This window comes from Panicum hallii, chromosome 7 (assembly GCF_002211085.1).
Source record: "Panicum hallii strain FIL2 chromosome 7, PHallii_v3.1, whole genome shotgun sequence".
NCBI classification, from domain to species: domain Eukaryota; kingdom Viridiplantae; phylum Streptophyta; class Magnoliopsida; order Poales; family Poaceae; genus Panicum; species Panicum hallii.
The window spans coordinates 19,251,417-19,277,103 of NC_038048.1; positions in this window are offsets into that span (position 1 = coordinate 19,251,417).

Genomic DNA, 25,687 nt, shown 5'->3' on the forward strand with positions numbered 1-25,687 from the left:
ACTTGGACTTTTGTGTCAAAATTGGAATTAAAATCTAACTCATATATTTAGGGGGAGGCTCCTACATCCATTTCTCGAAAAATTCTCAGTTATAATTTATACCTTTTGTAAGCTCTAATTGGGTTGTCATCAATCACCAAAAAGGGGGAGATTGTAAGTGCAATCAAGCTCTTTGTGGGTTTTGGCGTTGATGACCACCTAATTAGGGAACTAATGAGATTCATCGAGATGACATGCAGGTAATTTAAAAAGGAGGATGATGTACAGGTTGGAGGATTCCCCAAATCGATATGATGGCTATCTTGACTCATGAAGGCTTAATTTATTTTATATTTTGAATATTGAGTTTAAGAAAAGCCGTACTATTAAGAGGGATCCAAGAACAACTGTCCAACTGTTGAACCAAATGCTCAAATCCTGAAAACCACATCCTCATACTCAACCAAAACAGCCAGCAAAATTTCACATCTAGTAGAGTTGTTTTGATGGGTGCGGCAGTGCCGCACCTTGGTGCGGCAGTGCTGCACTTAATGTACCGCTGGGACCAGAGGGGTATAAATTCCCCAACAGTTACAGACCTCGAAACAGAGCTTTCCAACGTTCATATTCACAGAAGAAAGAACCAGAGCTCTTCTCTCTCTCCTCCATTGCTCCCAACTCACCTCTCAAGCGGATCTCCACATCCAACCACCGAATCTTGAGAGAAAAGGCAGCAAACTTCGATTGGAGAGTGGATCTACTGATTCCCCCACTCAAAAGAGCATTTGGTTCACGTTTGGCCGGCGGTTCTAGGGTTTGTTACTCTTGGAGCTAGCTCCTAGCCGGCTAGGCGTCGCCCTTGTGCTTGCCCCTTCGTGTGGCAGCCTTGGGAGGTCTGTAACCTTCTCATGCAGCTAGTAATATCACCCCTCATCTCAAGAGTTCACTCTCTTGACTTGAGAACGAGGAAGGGCCGACCTTTGTGGTGAAGCTCAAGCCTTTTGTGGCAGCCTCAACAACGTGGACTTAGGCCAGCCTTTGTGGCGACACCGAACCACGGGATAAATCTTTGTCTCGCGTGCTGATTTGCTTTATTGCTAAGATACTTTCTTGTTCTAAGTTTGAGGCCGATCTATTTATCTACTGTGGTGTTCTCTATTTTAGTTCCATATATGTGTTGCTGACACCTGCAGAAAACCTAGAAATTAACTCGATCTACTTTTGGTTCGTCAGATTTTGAATTCTGTAATTTGTGTTCTGTTGAGCGCGGCAGTGCCGCTCTCAGCACGGCAGTGCCGCACTCTCCTCTAACGAGAATTTGGAGTTGAGTTTTTGCAGGCCTATTCACCCCCCCTCTAGGCCTCTTTACTGGTCCAGTGATCCTACAGGAAGCCTCCCGGCTCCTCGTGTTGCCTGTCACTGCTCGCTGGCGGGTTTTGACCGACAACACATTTTGTTGCATCCCCTCTACAATGCATCAATGTTTGATCCAGTGGGATGGAGATGAGGTGGAAGTGGTCCAGGCAGACGACTCGATTGAAATTTCACATGCTGCCATGAGCATCTGGAATGCGGAAGATCAAGAGCCGATTTCAGGGATAAGTTTAGAAGGGTATGATCGCATCGAGGCTACAAAAAACGGAGTAAGGCTGGTCTTATCCATCGGCCTTACAGAATAATGGAGCCGTAGGAAACGGGACATTACAGCAGAGTTACGAAGGCCGATTCTTGCAATCGGCCCCAAAAAATTGAAGTTTTGATGTCAAATATTTTACATAGTTGTTATGGGATGGCTAGCGCTGGCAGCCGGCCTTATTCTTTTTGTAAAAACTTGGAAAATAATGGGATGCGTGGAGCGGCCGATCTTAACGATCGGCCGGAATTCTTTTTACTATCTTCCTTTTCCATCTGCAGCATTGATCTAACGGAGGATGGGAAGCTAGGATATGATTTCACATCAGCTGACGAACTTGAGGAGATAGATATTGGTCCTGGGGATAAGCCACGACCAACATTTATAAGTAGGAAGTTGCACCCAACCCTACGAGAGCCGATGATAACTTTGCTGAAGGGATATGCCGATTGCTTCACCTGGGATTACACAGAGATGCCTGGGCTGGATAGGAGTATAGTTGAGCATCGGCTCCCTCTTAAGAGTGGATTTTGACCATTCCAACAGCGGGCACGGCAGATGAAAGCCGAAGTCCTGGTTGAAGTAAAGAAAGAAGTGGAGAAGATGTTAGAAGCTAGATTTATCAGGGCTTGCAGATACGCCGAATGGATCTCCAGCGTTGTGCCCGTACAGAAGAAGGATAGCCGATGGCGGGTGTCTGTGGATTTCAGGGATCTCAATAGAGCCACTCCGAAGGATGAATACCCAATGCCTATTGCAGAGACGTTAATCAATGCTGCTGCCGGCCACAAAATTTTAAGTTTCATGGATGGTAATATAGGTTACAATCAGATTTTCATGGCCCCTGAAGATATACACAAAACTGCATTCAGAGTGCCTGGAGCGGTGGGCCTGTTTGAGTATGTGGTTATGACCTTCGGCTTGAAAAATGCTGGTGCTACGTATCAGCATGCCATGAACCACATCTTCCATGATTTGATCGGCAACCTGGTGGAAATTTACATCGATGACGTCGTGGTAAAGTCAGCATCGGTCGAGGGACATCTGGATGATTTACGGCAGGTTCTGGAACGAACTAGAAAGTTCGGGCTCAGGATGAACCCGAAAAAGTATGCCTTTGGTGTGTCAGCCGGGCAGTTTTTGGGCTTTCTGGTTCATGAAAGAGGAATAGAGATTGGCTTGAAAAGTCAGAAGCTGTACGCACTATGGTGCCACCCACTACCAAGAAGGAGCTCCAGCAACTTATTGGCAAGATTAACTTCGTCAGGAGGTTTATTTCTAATCTATCTGGCGGATTGAACCCTTTATGGAGTTAGTGAAAATCAAAACCAATGAAGAATTCCGCTGGGGGGCAGAACAGCAACGGGCATTCGAAGAAATTAAAGAATATTTGTTGAGACCGCCTGTGTTGGTGCCACCACAACAAGATAGGCCATTTTACATATATTTGTCAGTCGGCGACACCTCTATTGCTTCAGTGGTAGTACAATTATATGATGGCAAGGAGAGGGTGGTATTTTATCTCAGCAGGTGTAACACCCTAAGGTAATTTGCCCTAATTTTAATGAATTTATTTGGGCTTAAATAAATTTTTCAAATTTTTTTCTTTAATTATTGCGGCAATTAAAGTAATTAAAAACACAAGAAAATAAAATTTATTATAAGAGCAACATGTTTGTGCATTCATGCTGGTGCATTGTTTTATTTGTGTTGGGTTTGAATTCAAATTTATTTGAATTCAAATGGAATGGTTTGAATGTTTGGGTGTGGAAAGGAAAAAGAAAATAAGAAGGAAAGGCAACAGAGCCCAGCAGCCCAACCCTCCACCTCGGGCCCCTCTCTTTTCCCCTCTACCCGCGTGGGCCGAGCGGCCCAGCAGCCAGCCAGCCCGAGCCAGCTCTTTCCCCCTCGCGCGCAGCCGCCCCAGCCCGCTTTCCCCCTCTCCTTCTCTCTCTGGCAGCGCGGTCCTACCTGTCAGTGCTCTTCTTCCCCCTTCCTCCCTTTCTCCCCGGCGTACAACGGTTCCCCCGAAACCGCCGGCGAGCTGCTCTCCCCGGGCCCGCACGCCAGGGTAGCCTCGCCGCCCTACAAAGGGGATCTCGTGAGCCCAGAGTCCTAACCCTAGCCCTGCGTCGCCCGAGGACCCTCAGCTCCGCCGCCCCTTGCTCCGCCGCGTCTCCCTCTCTGCCTCGCCGTCGGGCCGCTGCTCCGGAGCGCCACCGACCCCGACAACCCCGCGCTCGCCTCACCTCACCACTGGGAGACTTCCCGAGCCCAGCACTCGAACCCCGAACCTCCGCATCATCGGGATTTCGTCACGAAGCCGCCGCCGGTGAGCCACTCCGGCGTCCCAATTCGTCGCCGCCGGTGCCGCTCCGGTCCTGCTGACTCCCTGTGCACCTCCGCAGGAACCTCCCGGAGCGATTTCCGCCATCCAGAGGGCCCGGCCACCCCGGCATCATCTTCCTCCGCGAGAGCCCGATCCCTCCGCCGCCGGTCGTCGTCGTCTTCCTCCCTCCGCTGCAACTCCGGCCACCACGAGCCCTTGGTGAGCTTCCTCTCCCTTCCCTGGTCATGTTGCACCGAATGCCGTAGCATTTAGGCCCCCGTAGCGCCCGGAACGCGCGCACGCCGGCGTGTCCGCCGCCCCGAGCCGCCCTCGTCGTGGGGATCACCTACCCGAGCCCCATCTCGCCTTCTGTAGTGCCTAGATGAGTTTCCCATGTCATGTTCTACCTCTAGGGCTTGATGTCGTCCAGATCCGAGCCCGGAGCACGAAGTTAGGTCGTCTCCGGCGAAGCGCCGCCGCGGGAGCTGGGCTCCGGCGACCCAGCGCCGCCCCCTCCGTGCCCAAACGCCGCGAGCCGTCCGATCTGCATCCTGCGCTCGCGATTAGATCGGAGTCTCATTGAATCGTGACCCTTAGATCCAGATCCAGCGGATGTGTTTCCCTCGTACCGGTTCGCGGATTAGTTTAGATCTCGACCGCTGGATCCAGATCCAATGGGCTAGGACAGAAGATACCGTTTCAGCCCATTAGTTTTGCTAAAGAGCCCCTGCCTTTTGGAGAAATCAACCCGCGGTCCCCTGTAGTTTAAAAGTAATTACGATCAGGTCCTTTTCTTTCCGTTTGACCCCCTGAGCTTTCCAGTTTTCATGCCCGCGGTCCAGCCCTAGGGTTTTTAGCCATCTCGCCCCTGTGTCTACCCTTTAATCACGTTTAGACCCTCGGTTTTTGCGCAGAAACCCCTGGAAGTTCCAGTTTTCTTATAAAAAGGTCCCTGGCTCTTGTTTTAAGCGTAGTTTTCGTGTCTTAGCTCCGTTTTAGGTGTTCTTTATATCCACGTGATCGTTGTAATGCGTAGAATAGTTCTAGGCCAGTTTTATGTGCTGTTCTATTGTATTGGTGTACTGTTTCTTATATTTTGCTATTGTTTGCATGTGTGTGCATGTGTGGCCCATGTATTGCTGTTACGATCGTGAGTAGACGCCGAGCCACCGGAGCAGTACCAGGAGCAGCCATCTTCCGAGCAGTTTGAGCAGCAGCCGGGAGAGTACGAGGAAGGCAAGTATAACATGAACCTCCTATCACTTTTAAATACAATTTCATACTGCATTTTAATACTGTATGCCTATAAGGACTTTCCTAGCCACTTTATGTCCTATATAAATATCCTTGGGTTGCATTTTAGTTAGTGGTGCTAGGTTGCTGTGCTATAACACAATTGGTCCTTTTTAATTAATTTGCTAATGATCTTATGCAACTTAATTCTGGAGCCGACCCTCTGTGCTGTGTGCTTGAGTGGTTTGTGCGTCCTTAAAAATATGTTTTTTTGTAGAAACATGGTTTAGGGGGCCAGCACGGTGCTTAGTGCTTGGTTGGCCACTCTCCCTAAGGACCGGTTCATAGAGCGACAACCTGGGACAACCGCGCAACCACAAGACTGGAATGGGACGGTCTTGACTTACTAATTAGGTCATTTTGGTTCGGGAGTAACTTACCTGCTGGGCAAGAGGGGTGGTAAGCTTCAATGGTCCCTGCTCCTCCGGCTTGGTCTATGCTGTGTGTCTTGTACCCCCGGAGGTGGGCCCCATCGTCGCTGATCCAGAATCCTTAGCGGTTACACCTTACCAATGTGATCCTTTGTAACGGTCTCGTAGTGTGCTTGCTAGCCATCTCACCTAAGGAAGTGTGATGAACAACTAGCGTAGCTCACGACTTGTGGGTAAAGTTGTGCAACCTCTCGAGAGTGTAAAACTGATATATCAGCTGTGCTCACAGTCATGAGCGGCCCAGATCCTCCTTTTGATTAGTGGGGTTATCAACCTTTGATTAGGGAGATTCCCCGGGTGGTTTTGGTTTGGATGGTTCTCAGTAGTTTTTAATTAACACTGATTAATTTCTTATGGAATTGGGTTAGGGTAATTCATCCACTTGTAGTAATTAGCTTTAATAAAATTTGCCAAGACTAAAAGCTAATGCAGTTGAGTCAGCTAGCCTAGAGCCTCATAGTCTGTGTTATACTTGTTGAGTACTAGTTTGTACTCACACTTGTCTCTCCACTCTTCTGTCCTATTTTGGATATCTTCGACTGCTGCTCAGTGCCCGGCAACGTGGAGGACTACGTCAGCGGCTTCGACGACTTCTAGGCGTTTGTCTCCCAGTCGACGTCCCTGTGGCGCCCAGCTCTTCATGTATTCATTTTACGCTTCCACATTCCTTGAACTGATTCTTGATTCAGTTGTAATAAAGATATTCATTTTATAATTTATACGCTTTTATTCGTGACATGTGTTGTGATATCTTGATAATCTGTTGTATATATGCGTGACTTGATCCTGACGCATATATGATTGCTCGATTTATGTTCTTATAAATCGGGTGTGACAGCAGGAGGATGTTGGACGCAGAAACAAGGTACCCCCATATGGAGAAACTTTGTCTTTGCTTATTTTTTACATGCACCAAGCTTCGCCATATCCTGCTGTCGACTGAGATAATCATCATTTGCAAATCGGATGTTATAAAGCATAAGCTATCGGCTCCTATATTGAAAGGCCGATTGGGAAAATGGATGTTTACATTATCAGAGTTCGATATCCGATATCAACCCGCAAAAGCAGTTAAAGGGCAGGCGTTAGTGGATCTCATTGCTGAGAGGGTCAATACCAATATAGCAGCGCTTTCTGTACGAGCCTGGGCTATGTACTTCGACGGATCGGTTTGTGGAGACGGATGTGGCATCGGCATCTTGCTGGTATCGCCTCGGGGGGCAACGTATTCTTTCTCGATCAGATTACCTACTACCTGTACCAACAACCTTGCAGAATACGAGGCGGTGCATAAAGGCATGGAATTGCTTCTGGAGGCCGGAGCCGAAGCAGTAGAAGTCTTCGGGGATTCAAAATTGGTAATCTCCCAACTCACGGAAGAATACATGTATATAAATTTCTATTGGATACCTAGAGCTCGGAATGCAGAGGCCAATGATCTGGCGCAACTGGCTTCAGGATACAAAACCGATGGAACACATCATCAAGTGTACTTACTGGACCAGGGAGATTGGAGAGCCGATATCTTCAATTACTTGAAGGATTTGGCTCGGGGGGCACCCAAGAGGATAGGGTACAAAGCCATGAGGTATGTCCTGATAGGGGATGATATGTTTTACAGGACCTTGGAGGGGTTGTTGCTTAAATGTTTGGGGCTGGTCGAATCCAATCGGCTCCTGCATGAAGTCCACGAAGGAACGTGTGGGACTCATCAGTCGGCTCACAAGATGAAGTGGCTAATTAGGCGATCAGGGTACTATTGGCCCACCATGCTTGAAGATTGTTTTAAGTATTATAAAGGGTGTCAAGCATGTCAGAGGTTTGGAAAGATCCAGATGGTGTCAGCGTCCGTGATGAACCCCATCATTAAACCATGGCCGTTCAGAGGATGGGGTATGGATATGATCGGCAAAATTAATCCTCCATCTAGCAAGGGTCATCAGTTCATTTTAGCTATCACAGATTATTTCACCAAATGGGTGGAAGCGGTATGAAATCGGTGGCATCTAAAGATGTTATTCTGTTCATGGGGCGACCAAAACTTCCCCTTATCACTTGGTTTACGGGCAGGACGCCGTGTTATCGTGGGAAATTACGGCCGGATCAAGGCGCGTAGAATTCCAGAATGACTTATCTGCTGAAGAATATGCTACTCTGATGAGTGATAATGTGGAGGACCTCACAGAACTTAGGCTATGGTCGCTAGAGAAGATTAAGGAGAATAAGGCTAAAGTAGCCCGTGCATATAATAAAAAGGTCAAACCGAAGGAATTTCAAGTAGGAGACTTGGTCTGGGAAGCAGTATTACCATTGGGAACTAAGGACGCGGCATAGCAAGTGGTCCCCAAACTGGCACGGGCCGTACAGGGTTGACCAGGTCCTACCTGGGAATGCGTACATGCTTGAAGAATTGGATGGCGTCAAGTTTCCAGTGGCAGTCAACGGCCAACATCTTAAGAAATACTTCCCAAGTATGTGGGCCGACGAACAGTAAAGCCGATGGCACCCATCAGGTAATAAGCCGATATGACCAGTAAGCTAAGAAAGCTGACACGGGCCAAACCGATGGCATTTTGGCAAGACAAGAAATGAAAAAGGAGGCCGATGAGTATGATCGGCTCATACGTTAACAAAAGGCATTAGAATAGCCGGTGTAAAACCATCAACTTTAGAAGTTTTTGTAGCAATTAATCACCATAGGTTATCAAATAGCCGATGTATAACCATCAACTCCAGGGTCACGACATGAAAATACAGAGTTCATCTTGGGCAGGTTTTCTGGAGGAAATCATTGATGGCAGCAATGGCGTCGAGACGGATGCAGTCAACTTCAGCAATCACCGCTTCGTCCTCTTCGTCCGCCCCCGACACCACTTGTTTGCTCAGGCTGCTCAGCTCAGCCAGGTCTGCCTTCAGCTCGGTGGTCAGGATTGCTACCTCCTGCTTGGAACCCGCGATAAGATCCTTCTCCTCTTGAATGCGCTGCGTGGTGGCCCGGACTTTAGCCTTGAGGTCTTCTAGTTCTCTCTCCAGGAGATGAAGCCGCTGGGCAGAGGCAGATGTGTCAACTTTGGCGTCAAGTGCGGCTTTCTTCTTGTTGACTGACTGGCACATCTCGGTGATGATAGTCCTTAGGAGCAATTGGGAACGCCGAGTCTCAATCCTATGGCGAGCCTCTGCCACTTTTGCTCGGAAAGAAGGGAGGTACCCAGCCGGCAAGAGCTTGACCTAAAGGCTCACAGGGAGCTGGGAGTTGACCCCATCAAGGATCTGTTTCACCGTGCTGGAATCCTGGATCAGGGCGTCGATCGGACTCGATAGAAGATCCTTCATGCGGAGAAGTTGATTGGCAGTGCTGGTCAAGTCCAGGGGAGAGTCATCGGCTTCCGATATGGCCGACCTGATTGAGGCAGGATTGAATGCGAGGATCTCTGAAAGATCCAGATTCTGGAGGAAAAGAGGGTGAGCAAGGCACTGCGGAAAAAGATTGAAGTAATTAAAAAGAATAAGGCATACCTGTCCCGAGAGAGAGGTGGTGATAGTCGATGAAGGAACGATCGGCTCCTGAGGGCGCGTCCCTTCCAAAAGTTGAACGATGACGGTAGAGGCCAGAGGAGCCATGTCTCCAGAAGAAGAAGCAATAGCCGATGAGATAGCGGTCGGCTCTGATGGATGTGTCTCTCGCGCAGGGAGGTCGGCAGTGGCTGAGGCGGTGGATGGTCCTTCCAGAGAGGGGCCAACAAGGGACGCCGTCACGGCCGGCTCCCGCGTACCTGGCGAAGTAGCCGGGACGTCAGCCGATGCAGAAAGACCCTCCAGGACTGCCGCATTAGGATCATGAAGGGTAATCAAAGCTCTAATGGGCATGTCCACATCCTATGGCATCTTCAAAGCTAAGCCCTGTTGGCGTGGGGGTTCTGCCCCACTAGAGACATCCAGAACGACAGGCTGCAGGGGGAAAGAGTGAAATTAAAAAAGATGGCTGTGAACAAAGGGCTGGTCATATAAAAAGGGGAAGGTGATTCGAACCTGGTTGGCGACCGGGACTTTTGGGTTGGGAGAAGATGGTGCAGCTTCCTTCCGGACCTTCTTGACGAGGACTTTCCTCATCTTAGCACGAGCTCGGGGGGCAACAGCTTCAGAGGATCGTTTCCGCTTGGGGGTCAGCTTGGCAGTGCTTGGCTGAATTTGCATTATGCTCTTTGAAGGAGGAGGTGCATTCTTGCCGAAGAGAACCACAGGGGCAACTGGCAAGAAACAAAAGGGTGACCCATCATCGTCCATCGGCTCTGGGCCATCTTCTTGCTGCAGAAACAAAGAACGAAATTAGAAAGAGTCCAATAAAAGTCAAAAAAGAAATGTTAGTCAAGAGGCAATACCTCTCCGGCGGGAATTTCATATTCGAAATGGATCTGCTGCAGCATCGGACCCAGAGCTCTTCAGAAAACGTGAGTTTTCCACATCGACCACCACCCCTCAAAATCGACAGCCGAAGAAGTGAAGGTAAGATTGGCAGGGACAGGTAGGGGAAGGTCTGAAAAAAGACTGTAACACCTTTGGGTGGTTACAGCATCAGGGAGATCCACTCTATTTGACGTCAGGAGGTGAAGAAGGAAATGAGGTGGTACTTGTCCAAGACCAAACTGCCGGGCTGCTACGACGGGCTGGTAAAACTCGTACCCTGGCTTTATAATCCGATTGGAGGTACTCATGTCAACCGGAAGGAGACAAGGTCGGACCATAATAGAGAACAGACGCCTGGTGTCAGCGTCATAGGCGAAATCAGCTAGCCAGAACATGGCTGGGTTCTCAAAGAGTTCAGAATCAATATATGGAAGGGAGTTTGGGCTGTCTAGGCCTCGGTAAAAAATCCGAAACCAACGCAAGGCGTCTGGAGGGTTCAATTTCCTGCCGGGAAGACTGTACAAGGCCTGCCCGAAGCTAGTGCACCTAATCTGCCTCCCACTCAAGTCAGGAAAAGAATTGCCGACTAAAGAAGGGAAATTGGGGATGAAGCTCTGGAAGTAAAGATGAGCCCATAACTGGATGAACCACCACCGGCCACCAGTTCTGAGTTTTTTCTGTGAAAGAAGGCTCGAAGTCATCAGATGAAGGTATCTATAAATTTCCCCAAGGAATAATTTACCAAGGCCAACAGGGTGACCCTTGGCCAGCTCGTAAGCCAGAGGGAGGTAATTCTTGGTTGGAGCAAGGGAAGGGCCACAGAAGAGGAAGTGTTCAAGCCATAAATTTAGAAAGGCCGTGTGCTCCTTCTCTGATACAGGACCCTTGCTCTTCTGGTGTTGGTTCAAGTATGTACTCCAGTTAGTACATTCCGCTTTGGAAGACAGTTTGAAGGGGACTACAGAGAGCCTGTAAGCAGAGGGCAAGCTGATGATATGTCTAAGCCGGTGATCATCATAACATCCAGCAGTGTTGGTGTCATTGGACCATGCCCAAAAAGAAAACAATTCAAGGCATCGGACCAGAAGTAGCCGATGGTCTTCAGAAGGTTCTCGTCCTTTTCAAGAGGAGAAAGGGACAGAGACAGAGCATCGGCTATCCCGATGGATTCCCATAGGGGCTGGTAGGCATCCGCCATTCTGTTATACCAAACTATCCAACCTTCAGGAGGATTTGGCGAAGCGCAGAGGCTATCTGACCAAGACTCTAGATCTATGTCCTGACTCACGAAAGGGATCCGATTGACTCATCGCCGTTGACTTCGTCAATCACGGACGGTGGAATGGCAAGAGACGATCCGATCACTTACGAGGAGCTCTCTGCCAAATATAAGCAGAGATATGACAAAATCAAGGCCCAATTTGAAGCCGACCTCATCGGCTCTTTTGAAAGGACTCGCAACCAAGGTGTTAGGTGGAGAGGGTTTTCACCCGAAGGTGCTCTTGATGGAGTAGATCTTTCTACCCCATCTGAAGATCGTACCAGAGCTCTGCGGCAGGAGGTAAATTATGCGGTGGCTCACTCATTGCACCGGCATTCTGAAAGTTTGGTCAATGCTTTCGAGCGCGTAGCTTTGCGACTGGTCCAAGAAATTATGAAGCATCAGCATTCTCCAACTGGACCTACCTTGGGAAGTCATAAGGGAGAATTGCCATTCCAGACCAGACCTCCATTGCCTTATGCGCTCGCAGCTGCGGAATCACATGGTGCTCGAGCTTATGTGGTTTATAAAGTGGGAGGTAACCCCATGGATCACCAGTTCTTCAGCGAGCCACCCAAGAAAATCCCACATGGCTACATGTGTGCATACATACCAGATAGCAATAACCCGGTACATTCCGCACAAAAAGTAGTTGGAGGGGTTTCTGGAGCCGACGCAGACAAGCAAGCATGGCTAGCAACTTATGCTACCGGGCCGAGTCACGACAATATGCACTCGGCCCCTGGGTTACAAACAGTGGAGCAAATCAGCGCCATTCTGAGGGATCAGTTTGGCATATTACCAAAGAGGAGAGCAATCGGCTATACTAAGCCGTATCCAAGTGATTATGATCTAATTCTATTGCCGCCCAAATGTCGGCTCCCTGAGTTTACCAAGTTCAGTGGGGTAGAAGGTTCTAGTTCCATCGAACACGTGAGCTGATATTTGGCACAGTTGGGTATGATCTCTGTATCGGATCCATTGGGAGTAAGGTTCTTCTCGCAATCGCTCACAGGACCGGCCTTCGGGTGGTATACGTCATTAGGTCCTGACTCTATCCGTACCTGGAAGTAGCTGGAAGAACAATTCCACATTCAGTATCATTCAGAAGCTGCAGAGGCGGGAATTGCCGATCTGGCGCAGGTACGACAGAAGCGTGGAGAGACCATGGCAGAGTTCATTCGACGCTTCAGGGAGATGAAGAACAGATGTTATTCAACACGGATCTCAGAAAAGGAAGCTGTTGAATTGGCATCATTAGGATTATTGAAGCCGATCAGAGATCTGGCTTTTCAATTGGAATTTACTTCTTTGGCGCATCTAGTCCAGAAGTTGACGACGCATGAGCAGTGTCACCCTGAGCTGTACCAACAAAAATTTAAGCGTCAAGTGGCGCTAGCTGATACAGAAGAAGCCGATGATTCCAGGGAAGAAATGGAAGTATCAGTTGCAGAATGGGCTCGCGGCGCAAATCCCGTACCGTGCAAGTGGATGAAGCAAACTGGGCCTGCAAAGGGGTTTGACTTTGATGTGGGTAAAGTCGAACAAATTTTTGACTTATTATTAAAAGAAAAGCAGTTGAAGTTTCCAGAAGGGTACAAACCTCCCACGGCGCAGGAGTTAAAAGGAAGATCATATTGTAAATGGCATGACTCCTTTACCCACAGCACAAGTGATTGCAAGGAGCTCCGTCGGCAAATCCAATCGGCTATTGAGCAGGGCCAATTGATCCTAGGCCAGACCGCCATGAAAGTTGACACTCAACCTTTCCCTGGTGTAAACATGGTAGAAAAATACGACCAGTCTGCAAGGCGACAACTGGACTTCGCACTTGGCATCAACATGGCGGGGGTGGCATCACTCCGCCAGGTCAAGAACAGAGAGGCTGATCCCAGCGATCGGCCCCAAAAAGAGAAGAAAGAGTATGTCACGGAAGAACAAGTAAGGTATGTGAGGAATCAACGGCCAACTTCTTCTGATCTTCTCAGGAAATATGAATACCAGTACCAGCAGCGCCTCCAGCGGGAATCTGAGGAAGAAGAATATGAGCGTCACACTGGAAAGCACCTGAGGAAGCATGAAGATGCCCGTGATCATTGGCACTGCCCGTTCTTCAGGTACTGTTGGGATTGAGGTATGAGCCGGCTGCCTACTATCAGGGATTGCCCAGAGTGTGGACCAATGAAGTTAGAAGCAAGGGATTCAGTTTTCTGGCGGTTAGGACCTGCTCCAACCCGGCAAGAGTGGGTTCAATCACCACGAAGGGAAGATGAAGAGGAAGATAGGTATCATCATCCACGTTGGTGCCCTGATGGACTTAATCGTTCCCAGAAGCGCAGGGTGCAGCGGCTGCGTAGCTTGGAGGAAGCCGAGGCCAAGTATATCGAGACCTTAAGAAAAGTGCGACCAGATCTGGCAGAACAAGTCCATTATGTGCAGGAGAAGGAGTCACGCCCTTCCAGGAACGAATGGCGGCCCAAGTCAACAAAAGCCGATAAGAAGGTATCGGCTGATACACACATGGTTTTTGTACTTCCTGCAGAGTTCCATGCTCGGACCCAGGAGGAGCCATCGGTAGCCCAGCTTGATTTGGGACCACGGCCGGTGATATTCGAAAAGCCACAAGCCAAGAACTACAAACACCTGAAGGCTTTGTATCTTAAAGGGTATATTAATGGTCAGCCCGTTAATAAAATGCTGGTGGATACGGGAGCGGCAGTTAACATCATGCCGTATTCAGTTCTGCGCCGTTTGGGACGGTCCACCGGAGACTTGATCAAGACTAATGTCACGCTAAGTGACTTTAATGGGCAGACTTCAGAAGCTCAAGGCGTCCTCAATGTAGACCTCACCATTGGAAACAAGACCGTCCTGACCTCGTTCTTCGTCGTCAACAGCAAAAGTACTTACAATGTTTTACTTGGCAGGGACTGGATTCACACTAACTGTTGCATCCCCTCTACAATGCATCAATGTTTGATCCAGTGGGATGGAGACGAGGTGGAAGTGGTCCAGCCAGACGACTCGATTGAAATTTCGCATGCTGCCATGAGCATCTGGGATGCGGAAGATCAAGAGCCGATTTCAGGGACGAGCTTAGAAGGGTGTGATCGCATCGAGGCTACAAAAAATGGAGTAAGGCTGGTCTTATCCACCGGCCTTACAGAATAAAGGAGCCGCAGGAAACGGGACATTACAGCAGAGTTACGAAGGCCGATTCTTGCAATCGGCCCCAAAAAATTGAAGTTTTGATGTCAAATATTTTACATAGTTGTTATGGGATGGCTAGCGCTGGAAGCCGGCCTTATTCTTTTTGTAAAAACTTGGAAAATAATGGGATGCATGGAGCGGCCGATCTTAACGATCGGCCGGAATTCTTTTTACTATCTTCCTTTTCCATCTGCAGCATTGATCTAACGGAGGATGGGAAGCTAGGATATGATTTCACATCAGCTGACGAACTTGAGGAGATAGATATTGGTCCTGGGGATAAGCCATGACCAACATTTATAAGTAGGAAGTTGCACCCAACCCTACGAGAGCCGATGATAACTTTGCTGAAGGGATATGCCGATTGCTTCACCTGGGATTACACAGAGATGCCTGGGCTGGATAGGAGTATAGTTGAGCATCGGCTCCCTCTTAAGAGTGGATTTCGACCATTCCAACAGCGGGCACGACAGATGAAAGCCGAAGTCCTGGTTGAAGTAAAGAAAGAAGTGGAGAAGATGTTAGAAGCTAGATTTATCAGGGCTTGCAGATACGCCAAATGGATCTCCAGCGTTGTGCCCGTACAGAAGAAGGATGACCGATGGCAGGTGTGCGTGGATTTCAAGGATCTCAATAGAGCCACTCCGAAGGATGAATACCCAATGCCTATTGCAGAGACGTTAATCAATGTTGCTGCCGGCCACAAAATTTTAAGTTTCATGGATGGTAATGCAGGTTACAATCAGATTTTCATGGCCGCTGAAGATATACACAAAACTGCGTTCAGAGTGCCTGGAGCGGTGGGCCTGTTCGAGTATGTGGTTATGACCTTCGGCTTGAAAAATGCTGGTGCTACGTATCAGCGTGCATGAACCACATCTTCCATGATTTGATCGGCAACCTGGTGGAAATTTACATCGATGACGTCGTGGTAAAGTTAGCATCGGTCGAGGGACATCTGGATGATTTACGGCAGGTTCTGGAACGAACTAGAAAGTTCGGGCTCAGGATGAACCTGAAAAAGTGCGCCTTTGGTGTGTCAGCCTGGTAGTTTTTGGGCTTTCTGGTTCATGAAAGAGGAATAGAGATTGGCCTGAAAAGTCAGGAAGCTGTACGCACTATGGTGCCACCCACTACCAAGATTAACTTCGTTAGGAGGTTTATTTCTAATCTATCTGGGTGGATTGAACCCTTTATGGAGTTAGTGAAAATCAAAACCAATGAAGAATTGCGCTGGGGGGCAGAACAGCAACGGGCATTCGAAGAAATTAAAGAATATTTGTTGAGACCACCTGTGTTGGTGCCACCACAACAAGATAGGCCATTTTACATATATTTGTCAGTCGGCGACACCTCTATTGCTTCAGTGGTAGTACAATTATATGATGGCAAGGAGAGGGTGGTATTTTATCTCAGCAGGAGGATGTTGGATGCATAAACAAGGTACCTCGATATGGAGAAACTTTGTCTTTGCTTATTTTTTACATGCACCAAGCTTCGCCATATCCTGCTATCGGCTGAGGTAATCATCATTTGCAAATTGGATGTTATAAAGCATATGCTATCGGCTCCTGTATTGAAAGGCCGATTGGGAAAATGGATGTTTGCATTATCAGAGTTCGATATCCGATATCAACCCGCAAAAGCAGTTAAAGGGCAGGCGTTAGCGGATCTCATTGCAGAGAGGGTCAATACCAATATAGCAGCGCTTTCTGTACGAGCCTGGGCTATGTACTTCGATGGATCAGTTTGTGGAGATGAATGTGGCATCGGCATCCTGCTGGTATCGCCTCGGGGGGCAACGTATTCTTTCTCGATCAGATTACCTACTACCTGTACCAACAACCTTGCAGAATACGAGGCGGTGCATAAAGGCATGGAATTGCTTCTGGAGGCCGGAGCCGAAGCAGTAGAAGTCTTCGGGGATTCAAAATTGGTAATCTCCCAACTCACGGAAGAATACAGGTATATAAATTTCTATTGGATACCTAGAGCTCGGAATGCAGAGGCCAATGATCTGGCGCAACTGGCTTCAGGATACAATTCCGATGGAACACATCATCAGGTGTACTTACTAGACTAGGGAGATTGGAGAGCCGATATCTTCAATTACTTGAAGGATTCGGCTCGGGGGGCACCCAAGAGGATACGGTACAAAGCCATGAGGTATGTCCTGATAGGGGATGATATGTTTTACAGGACCTTGGAGGGGTTGTTGCTTAAATGTTTGGGGCCGGTCGAATCCAATCGGCTCCTGCATGAAGTCCACGAAGGAACGTGTGGGACTCATCAGTCGGCTCACAAGATGAAGTGGCTAATTAGGCGATCAGGGTACTATTGGCCCACCATGCTTGAATATTGTTTTAAGTATTATAAAGGGTGTCAAGCATGTCAGAGGTTCGGAAAGATACAGATGGTGCCAGCGTCCGTGATGAACCCCATCATTAAACCATGGCCGTTCAGAGGCTGGGGTATGGATATGATCGGCAAAATTAATCCTCCATCTAGCAAGGGTCATCAGTTCATTTTAGCTATCACAGATTATTTCACCAAATGGGTGGAAGCGGTTCCAATGAAATCGGTGGCATCTAAAGATGTTATTCAGTTCATCAAGGAACACGTCATTCACAGATTTGGGATCCCACAGACCATTACAACAGATGGCGGTTCCGTTTTTATTTCAGAAGAATTCAAGAAGTTTGCCGCTGATATGGGTATCAAGCTGATTAGATCATCTCCATATTATGCTCAGGCAAATGGACAAGCCGAAGCGTCCAATCAGAGCCTTATCAAGTTGATTAAGAGGAAGATTGATGAATACCCCAGACGCTGGCACAAGGTCTTGTCAGAAGCATTATGGGCATACCGTATATCTTGTCATGGGGCGACAAAAACTTCCCCTTATCACTTGGTTTACGGGCAGGAAGCCGTGTTACCGTGGGAAATTACGGTCGGATCAAGGCGCGTAGAATTCCAGAATGACTTATCTGCTGAAGAATATGCTACTCTGATGAGTGACAATGTGGACGACCTCACGGAACTCAGGCTATGGTCGCTAGAGAAGATTAAGGAGAATAAGGCTAAAGTAGCCCGTGCATATAATAAAAAGGTCAAACCGAAGGAATTTCAAGTAGGAGACTTGGTCTGGGAAGCAGTATTACCATTGGGAACTAAGGACGCGGCATATGGCAAGTGGTCCCCAAACTGGCACGGGCCATACAGGGTTGACCAGGTCCTACCTGGGATTGCGTACATGCTTGAAGAATTGGATGGCGTCAAGTTTCCAGTGGCAGTCAACGGTCAACATCTTAAGAAATACTTCCCAAGTATGTGGGCCGACGAACAGTAAAGCCGATGGCACCCATCAGGTAATAAGCCGATATGACCAGTAAGCTAAGAAAGCTGATGCGGGCCAAGCCGATGGCGTTTTGGCAAGACAAGAAATGAAAAAGGAGGCCGATGAGTATGTTCGGCTCATACGTTAACAAAAGGCATTAGAACAGCCGGTGTAAAACCATCGACTTTAGAAGTTTTTGTAGCAATTAATCACCACAGGTTATCAAATAGCCGATGTATAACCATCGACTCCAGGGTCACGACATGAAAATACAGAGTTCATCTTGGCCTGGTTTTCTGGAGGAAATCATTGATGGCAGCAATGGCGTCGAGACGGATGCGGTCAACTTCAGCAATCACCGCTTCGTCCTCTTCGTCCGCCCCCGGCACCACTTGTTTGCTCAGGCTGCTCAGCTCGGCCAGGTCTGCCTTCAGCTCGGCGGTCAGGACTACTGCCTCCTGCTTGGAACCCGCTATAAGATCCTTCTCCTCTTGAATACGCTGCGTGGTGGCCCGGACTTTAGCCTCGAGGTCTTCTAGTTCTCTCTCCAGGAGATGAAGCTGCTGGGCAGAGGCAGATGTGTCAACTTTGGCGTCGAGTGCGGCTTTCTTCTTGTTGACTGACTGGCACATCTCGGCGATGATAGTCCTTAGGAGCGATTGGGAACGCCGAGTCTCAATCCTATGGCGAGCCTCTGCCACTTTTGCTCGGAAAGAAGGGAGGTACCCGGCCGAGAAGAGCTTGACCTGAAGGCTCATAGGGAGCTGGGAGTTGACCCCATCAAGGATCTGTTTCACCATGCTGGAATCCAGGATCAGGGCGTCGATCGGACTCGATAGAAGATCCTTCATGCGGAGAAGTTGATTAGCAGTGCTGGTCAAGTCCAGGGGAGAGTCATCGGCTTCCAATATGGCCGACCCGATTGAGGCAGGATCGAACGCGAGGAGCTCTGAAAGATCCAGATTCTAGAGGAAAAGAGGGTGAGCAAGGCACTTTGGAAAAAGATCGAAGTAATGAAAAAGAATAAGGCATACCTGTCCCGAGAGAGAGGTGATGATAGCCGATGAAGGAACGATCGGCTTCTGAGGGCGCGTCCCTTCCAAAAGTTGAACGATGACGGTAGAGGCCAGAGGAGCCACGTCTCCAGAAGAAGAAGCAACAGTTGATGGAATAGCGGTCGGCTCTGCTGGATGTGTCTCTCGCGCAGGGAGGTCGGCAGTGGCTGAGGCGGTGGATGGTCCTTCCAGAGAGGGGCTAACAAGGGGCGCCGTCACGGCCGGCTCCCGTGTACCTGGCGAAGTAGCCGGGACGTCAGCCGATGCAGAAGGACCCTCCAGGACTGCCGCATCAGGATCATGAAGGGTAATCAAAGCTCTAATGGGCACGTCCACATCCTCTGGCATCTCCAAAGCTAAGCCCTATTGGCGCGGGGGTTCTTCCCCACTAGAGACATCCACAACGACAGGCTGCAGGGGGAAAGAGTGAAATTAAAAAAGATGGCCGTGAACAAAGGGCTGGTCATATAAAATGGGGAAGGTGATCCGAACCTGGTTGGCGACCGGGACTTCTGGGTTAGGAGAAGATGGTGCAGCTTCCTTCCGGACCTTCTTGACGGGGACTTTCCTCATCTTAGCACGAGCTCGGAGGGCAACAGCTTCAGAGGATCGCTTCCGCTTGGGGGTCAGCTTGGCAGTACTTGGCTGAATTTGCATTATGCTCTTTGAAGGAGGAGGTGCATTCTTGCCGAACAGAACCACAGGGGCAATTGGCAAGAAACAAAAGGGTGACCCATCATCGTTCATCGGCTCTGGGCCATCTTCTTGCTGCAGAAACAAAGAACGAAATCAGAAAGAGTCCAATAAAAGTCAAAAAAGAAATGTTAGTCAAGAGGCAATACCTCTCCGGCGGGAATTTCATATTCGGAATGGATCTGCTGCAGCATCGGACCCAGAGCTCTTCGGAAAATGTGAGTTTTTCACATCGACCACCACCCCTCAAAATTGACAGCCGAAGAAATGAAGGTAAGATTGGCAGGGTCAGATAGGGGAAGGTCTGAAAATAGACTGTAACACCTTTGGGTGGTTACAGCATCAGGGAGATCCACTCTATTTGACGTCAGGAGGTGAAGAAGGAAATGAGGTGGTACTTGTCCAAGACCAAGCTGCCGGGCTGCTACGACCGGCTGGTAAAACTCGTACCCTGGCTTTATAATCCGATTGGAGGTACTCATGCCAACCGGAAGGAGACAGGGTCGGACCGTAATGGAGAACAGACGCCTGGTGTCAGCGTCATAGGTGAAATCAGCTAGCCGGAACATAGCTGGGTTCTCAAAGAGTTCAGAATCAATATATGGAAGGAAGTTTGGGCTGTCTAGGCCTCGGTAAAAAATCTGAAACAAACGCAAGGCGTCTGGAGGGTTCAATTTCCCGCCGGGAAGACTGTACAAGGCTTGCCCGAAGCTAGTGCACCTAATCTGCCTCCCACTCAAGTCAGGAAAAGAATTACCGACTAGAGAAGGGAAATTGGGGTTGAAGCTCTAGAAGTAAAGATGAGCCCATAACTGGATGAACCACCACCAGCCACCAGTTCTGAGTTTTTTCTATGAAAGAAGGCTCGAAGTCATCAGATGAAGGTATCTGTAAATTTCCCCAAAGAATAATTTACCAAGGCCAACAAGGTGACCCTTGGCCAGCTCATAAGCGAGAGGGAGGTAATTCTTGGTTGGAGCAAGGGAAGGGCCACAGAAGAGAAAGTGTTCAAGCCATAAATTTAGAAAGGCCGTGTGCTCCTTCTCCGATACAGGACCCTTGCTCTTCTGGTGTTGGTTCAAGTATGTACTCCAGTTAGTACATTCCGCTTTGGAAGACAGTTTGAAGGGGACTATAGAGAGCCTGTAAGCAGAGGGACAAGCTGATGATATGTCTAAGCCGGTGATCATCATAACATCCAGCAGTGTTGGTGTCATCGGACCATGCCCAAAAAGAAAACAATTCAAGGCATCGGACCAGAAGTAGCCGATGGTCTTCAGAAGGTTCTCGTCTTTTTCAAGAGGAGAAAGGGATAGAGACAGAGCATCGGCTATCCCGATGGATTCCCATAGGGGCTGGTAGGCATCCGCCATTCTATTATACCAAACTATCCAACCTTTAGGAGGATTTGGCCAAGCGCGGAGGCTATCTGACCAAGACTCTAGATCTATGTCCTGACTCATGAAAGGGATCCGATTGGCCTCGGATGAAATCAGATCTATGGGCTTCTCGTAGGAACGAGGCCCGAGGTAGAAAGAATTGGGGGAAGAAGGGTGCGGTAAGAAGATATCGGAAGCCTGAAAAAACCCCAAGAAAACAAGATCGCCGAGGAAGGAGTCATTTAACCACGCAGTAAATTTTACGGTTGCTGCATTAAATTTATGGGGGTTGAAGTTTACCTTTAGACCGAAGACGGCGGCGGCAGTGTTCGAAGATTCCGCCATCGGGAGTCTTGAATCGAGATCTTGGAGAATAGATCTAGGGTTGGCGGCGCAGGATCGAATGTGCGTCTCAAGGATCAGAGGAGGATTATGCGGCTAGGGTTTATGAGCAAAAGAAGTTCGGAGTTAGACTGTATCCCAGAATCTCCAGAGATCTGTTTTGGATTTGAGGTCCGGCAGAGGGTGAAGTAAATTGGAAAGTTATTTTGGATCCGGACTGGTACACTCTAAGGCCGATGCGTTGCCATCGGCTCTTGAGCAGATTGTTATGTGCAAACTGATGCAAAAGAGGATTCTATTCATAGCAAAGCAGCAAGTACAAAAGAAGAACTAACTGCTCCTTGAAGCAAACTAATGGTGGTGCTACAACCTACCACCAGTACACGCCAGTAGTCTTGCGGCGCTTGGCCGGCGGAGCAACGCTAGCACCACTATCATCGCTACTGTTGTTGCTGCTGTCATCATGCCCGCTGTTGTTGCTGGTGAAGCCGTCATCGTCTTCGGCTTCTTCGGTGTCGTTGGAAGCTTTGTCTGATGACCTGCCAAGGAGGAAGTTACCTGCCATCGAATCTTCTTCGGAGGAAAAGGAATCGACTCTTTCTTCCGAGGAGGAGAAGTCTTCCCCCCAAGATGCATCATCTTCGTCTTCCTCCAGCTCGGCTCCGAAGAGGAGTGAAAGATCCTCACCATCGATCAGGGATTTATCATCCTCTGACTGGGAATGAAAATCCCATTCTTCTGCATCCCAATGCAGGGGGGCACGGACTTCATAAGCAGCTATCGGATCATATTCTGGAGTTGGCTCTCGGGAGGTTTCGGATTCGAAAGAAATGACGGAGGAGGCAGAAGAAGAAGAAGCCATGACAAGAGAAAAGAAGAAGCGCAATGGTTAATGGCTGTGAGAGAAAGATGATTGGGGAAGATGCCGGGGTAAGTTTATAAGGGTAAACAGAGAGGTGAGGAGAATCGGCACCATAACGGTTCCCTAGGAGACTGATACAGAGCAGTCACATCCGTTGGAAGTCGAAAGGGCATGGATGTACGAATTGGAAGCCGAAGGGTCGAGGCGATTTTCAAATAGGTGATTTCGGAATTACCATTGCCGAAACCAGGGGGGCATGTGTTATCGCCATAATCTGGACGGACCAGAAGTGGGCCACGGAGCAAGATGGGCGTAGAAGACAGTTACGATAAGCTTGTGAATCAGACCCTATGCGAGTGATTGGGGCCAGAAAGGCCGTGTAAATTTAGATATAGGCAGTTAAGATTCGTGTCGTGTTTGGTTAGGGTTAGTTAAGGAGGACAAGTCTACGGACTATAAATATGTACCATGAATAAACAAGAAACAGAATCATTCATCAACAACTCTCGGCGCATCCTCCCCTATTCTAGGGTTTTCATCGGGTAAGTGCCATGCGGCCCCGATCACGCTCTGCGTGATCGGGGTAGCATTACCCTTACTCGTCTGTTTATGTGTTGCTCATTCCGAAGCCTTGTAGATGGCGAGTAGCATTAGTCATCTTAGCACGCATAGAGTAATGTTATCCTTTTTGTGTCTTAATCATGTTTTGTTCATTGCTCTCATGTGCTTAATCGTCGTGTTCGATCACGGATGCGATGGTTGCATCTTGTTTTGTCTTTATCAGTAGATCCAATCTGTTATGACTAGTTTCTGTTTATTTGGAGATTTAGTTCAATATGTGCATGATTAGGCCTTGCAAACGAGTTGAACGTTCCGGCAGTATGCTTTCGTATCGGCTTGTAGCTTGAATAGAGGTTGCTTTAGGGATCAGCTTTTTGGTTGTTTCTATGATCTCTGTTTAGGTTGTTTGTTCCGATGCTTTTGTGTATTTGTTAGGCTCAGTCACATGTAGGATGTTCCGATCATGCAGTGAGGGCTTAGTTATCGTGGGTTGGATTAGATTGATATTTATGAAGCAAGATTTATTTTGATAAACATATATATACATTGCCTGTTCCAAAGATCCGATCCGGTATTGATGCAATCGGCTTTCTATAGCCGATACCGGGGAGGAGGTGATGAGCCGATCACGGCTCGGATTAATCTCTACACATGTCTGTGCATACAGGAGTTTGACACGTCACACCTTCCTGATCAGGTGTAGGATCAGGTGGCACGCCTAGCAACTTCAAGCCAGGGTGCGCGCCGGATCGCTGGGCCGTTGACCGAGGGACTGGGGCCCACCAGCCGTCCTGGAAGCCTCCCGACTCCTCGTGTTGCCTGTCACTGCTCGCCGGCAGGTTTTGACCGACAACAAAGGGTAAACCTAACTCACACGTTTGGAATATCCAATGATCATTCCGAAGCAACCATTTGCCTTTCATTCCGACTCGTGGATCAGGGCCACCACAAGCGACTGTAGGACCATACGCACATCCAATGTGCAGGACGCACGTCTGTAGTGCGACTACACGACCGTACTGCTGTCCGCTGTGCGGAACATACACCCGCACGTTGGTGCGTGTGCAAAAAACCAAATTACGAGTGGTGGGGGGGTATGTCCACTCCTCGGGCCGATTGGTTACTAGGCTTACCACTTTCCATATTTCGTGGCATGTGGCTAGTACTTTCAAACGCTTAACCACAGCTACCACACATTGCGACCTTATCAACTTTTATCAACACAGACGGGGTAACCTTTCGAGTCATGATACTGCACATGACCCCATCCATTATCCTTATAGTGATTGCAGAAGAGTAAATATTCAACTCGTATATCGCGCGAGTGACAGGAAATCACTCGACTTCTGCCGATCCTATTAGCAGAGCATCTATTCGATAAGGACTCAGGCACAATATATAGGTTCCTAGGATTCATGCATCTAGGGTTCCATTTCAACTCCAAGACTTAATGCATAATATAGATATATAAGTATAAAACTGTATAAGTGTAGTAATTTAAAATATGGGGTTATGCATCGGGGCTTGCCTTCTTGAGCGGGGCTGGGGTCAGGGATGTCAAGGACTTCCGAACCTTGGTTCAGGGCTTCAGTTAAATCTTCGACGACATTCACCTGGTCTTCAGAAAACCCTTGCTCATGTTCCGGGACAAGCTCGTAGTCTCCGTCGTCGAGTGTCGCTGACTCTACATGATATGCAATAATTTGAATTAGGTGGTTCTTGAGTTAAGAATTTTACTTCACGATAAAGTTGTAATCCAACCAATTGATAAACACAACTTCATAAAACAAGAACTTTGAATTCAAACGTACTATTTGTATCTTAGTCCAATTATCATAATTAATTGGATTAATTGAATTAGGTTAACAAGTTTGATTTTTATTTTGAAATCCACAAAGGCTATGGCCTTGAATTTTTGTGGGTAAGCTTACTTCTAACAGATGAGCTTACCATGAATGTTTCATAAATTTCTGAAATCAGAGATTAAAGCATTTGAATTAATTTCAATTTTCAAGTTTAAATTCAAACCTTAGGCAAAATAGTGCCATAAATTCTTGAAAGATTTACTATGAACTACTCAATTATAGAACATCACATGGTAAAAAGATCTAAGCATGAAAACCTTAGTAACATGCTTGAATAGATTTAAACCATTTCAAGCTTGATTTGCATAAGTTTAAATTAGTTCAAGCTAGGATTCAGCACTTCAAGTGAAATTTGCAGACAAGCTCACTCATACCCTAAACAGGCTACTCACCAAAATTCACAAGGAATAGAGCTAGCATGCAAAAGTTATACTCAAGATACCCTTTTGCTAAACTTTAAAATAACTCTAACAACATTTTGTTTCAAACTAAACTCCAATAATAAAAGTTGTAGAGCTAGATTTCTGGAGTACAACAAAGCAATTTTTGGATTTTTCTACAAATTCCTATGGATTTTCAAAGTTGGCTATTTTTGAAATGGGGGGTACTAATTTTCCATAGAAAGGCCCCTAGAAAGATTTGAATCCTTGCAATTGGGTCCTTGGCCGGGTTAAACAAAGAAGCCGATCGACGGCGACCAAATTCCAGCGAGGGGGCTCACCGGCGGTGAGGGGAAAGTGGGGGAAAAGGTTCAGGAGCTCATGGCGGTCACAGGGGTGGCTGGTGTTGAGGAAGAGAGGGACTGAGGCGGCATGTCGATGGCGAACAAGGGTGGGCGGCGGGGCTCCGAGGGGCGGCGATGGCATTCCGGTGGCTAGAGGGTAGGAGAGCGGTGGAGAAGTAGCTAGAAAGCTTCCTCGGGATGATGTGGTGCTGGTGGTGTGCTTGGCAGGGGCTGAGAGGCAATGGAACGTCGGGACGATGGCGAGACCGACCGGCGGCGGAGCTCAAGCTCACGGGCGCGGTGGTCCGGGCTGCTCTAGTGCGGGAAAT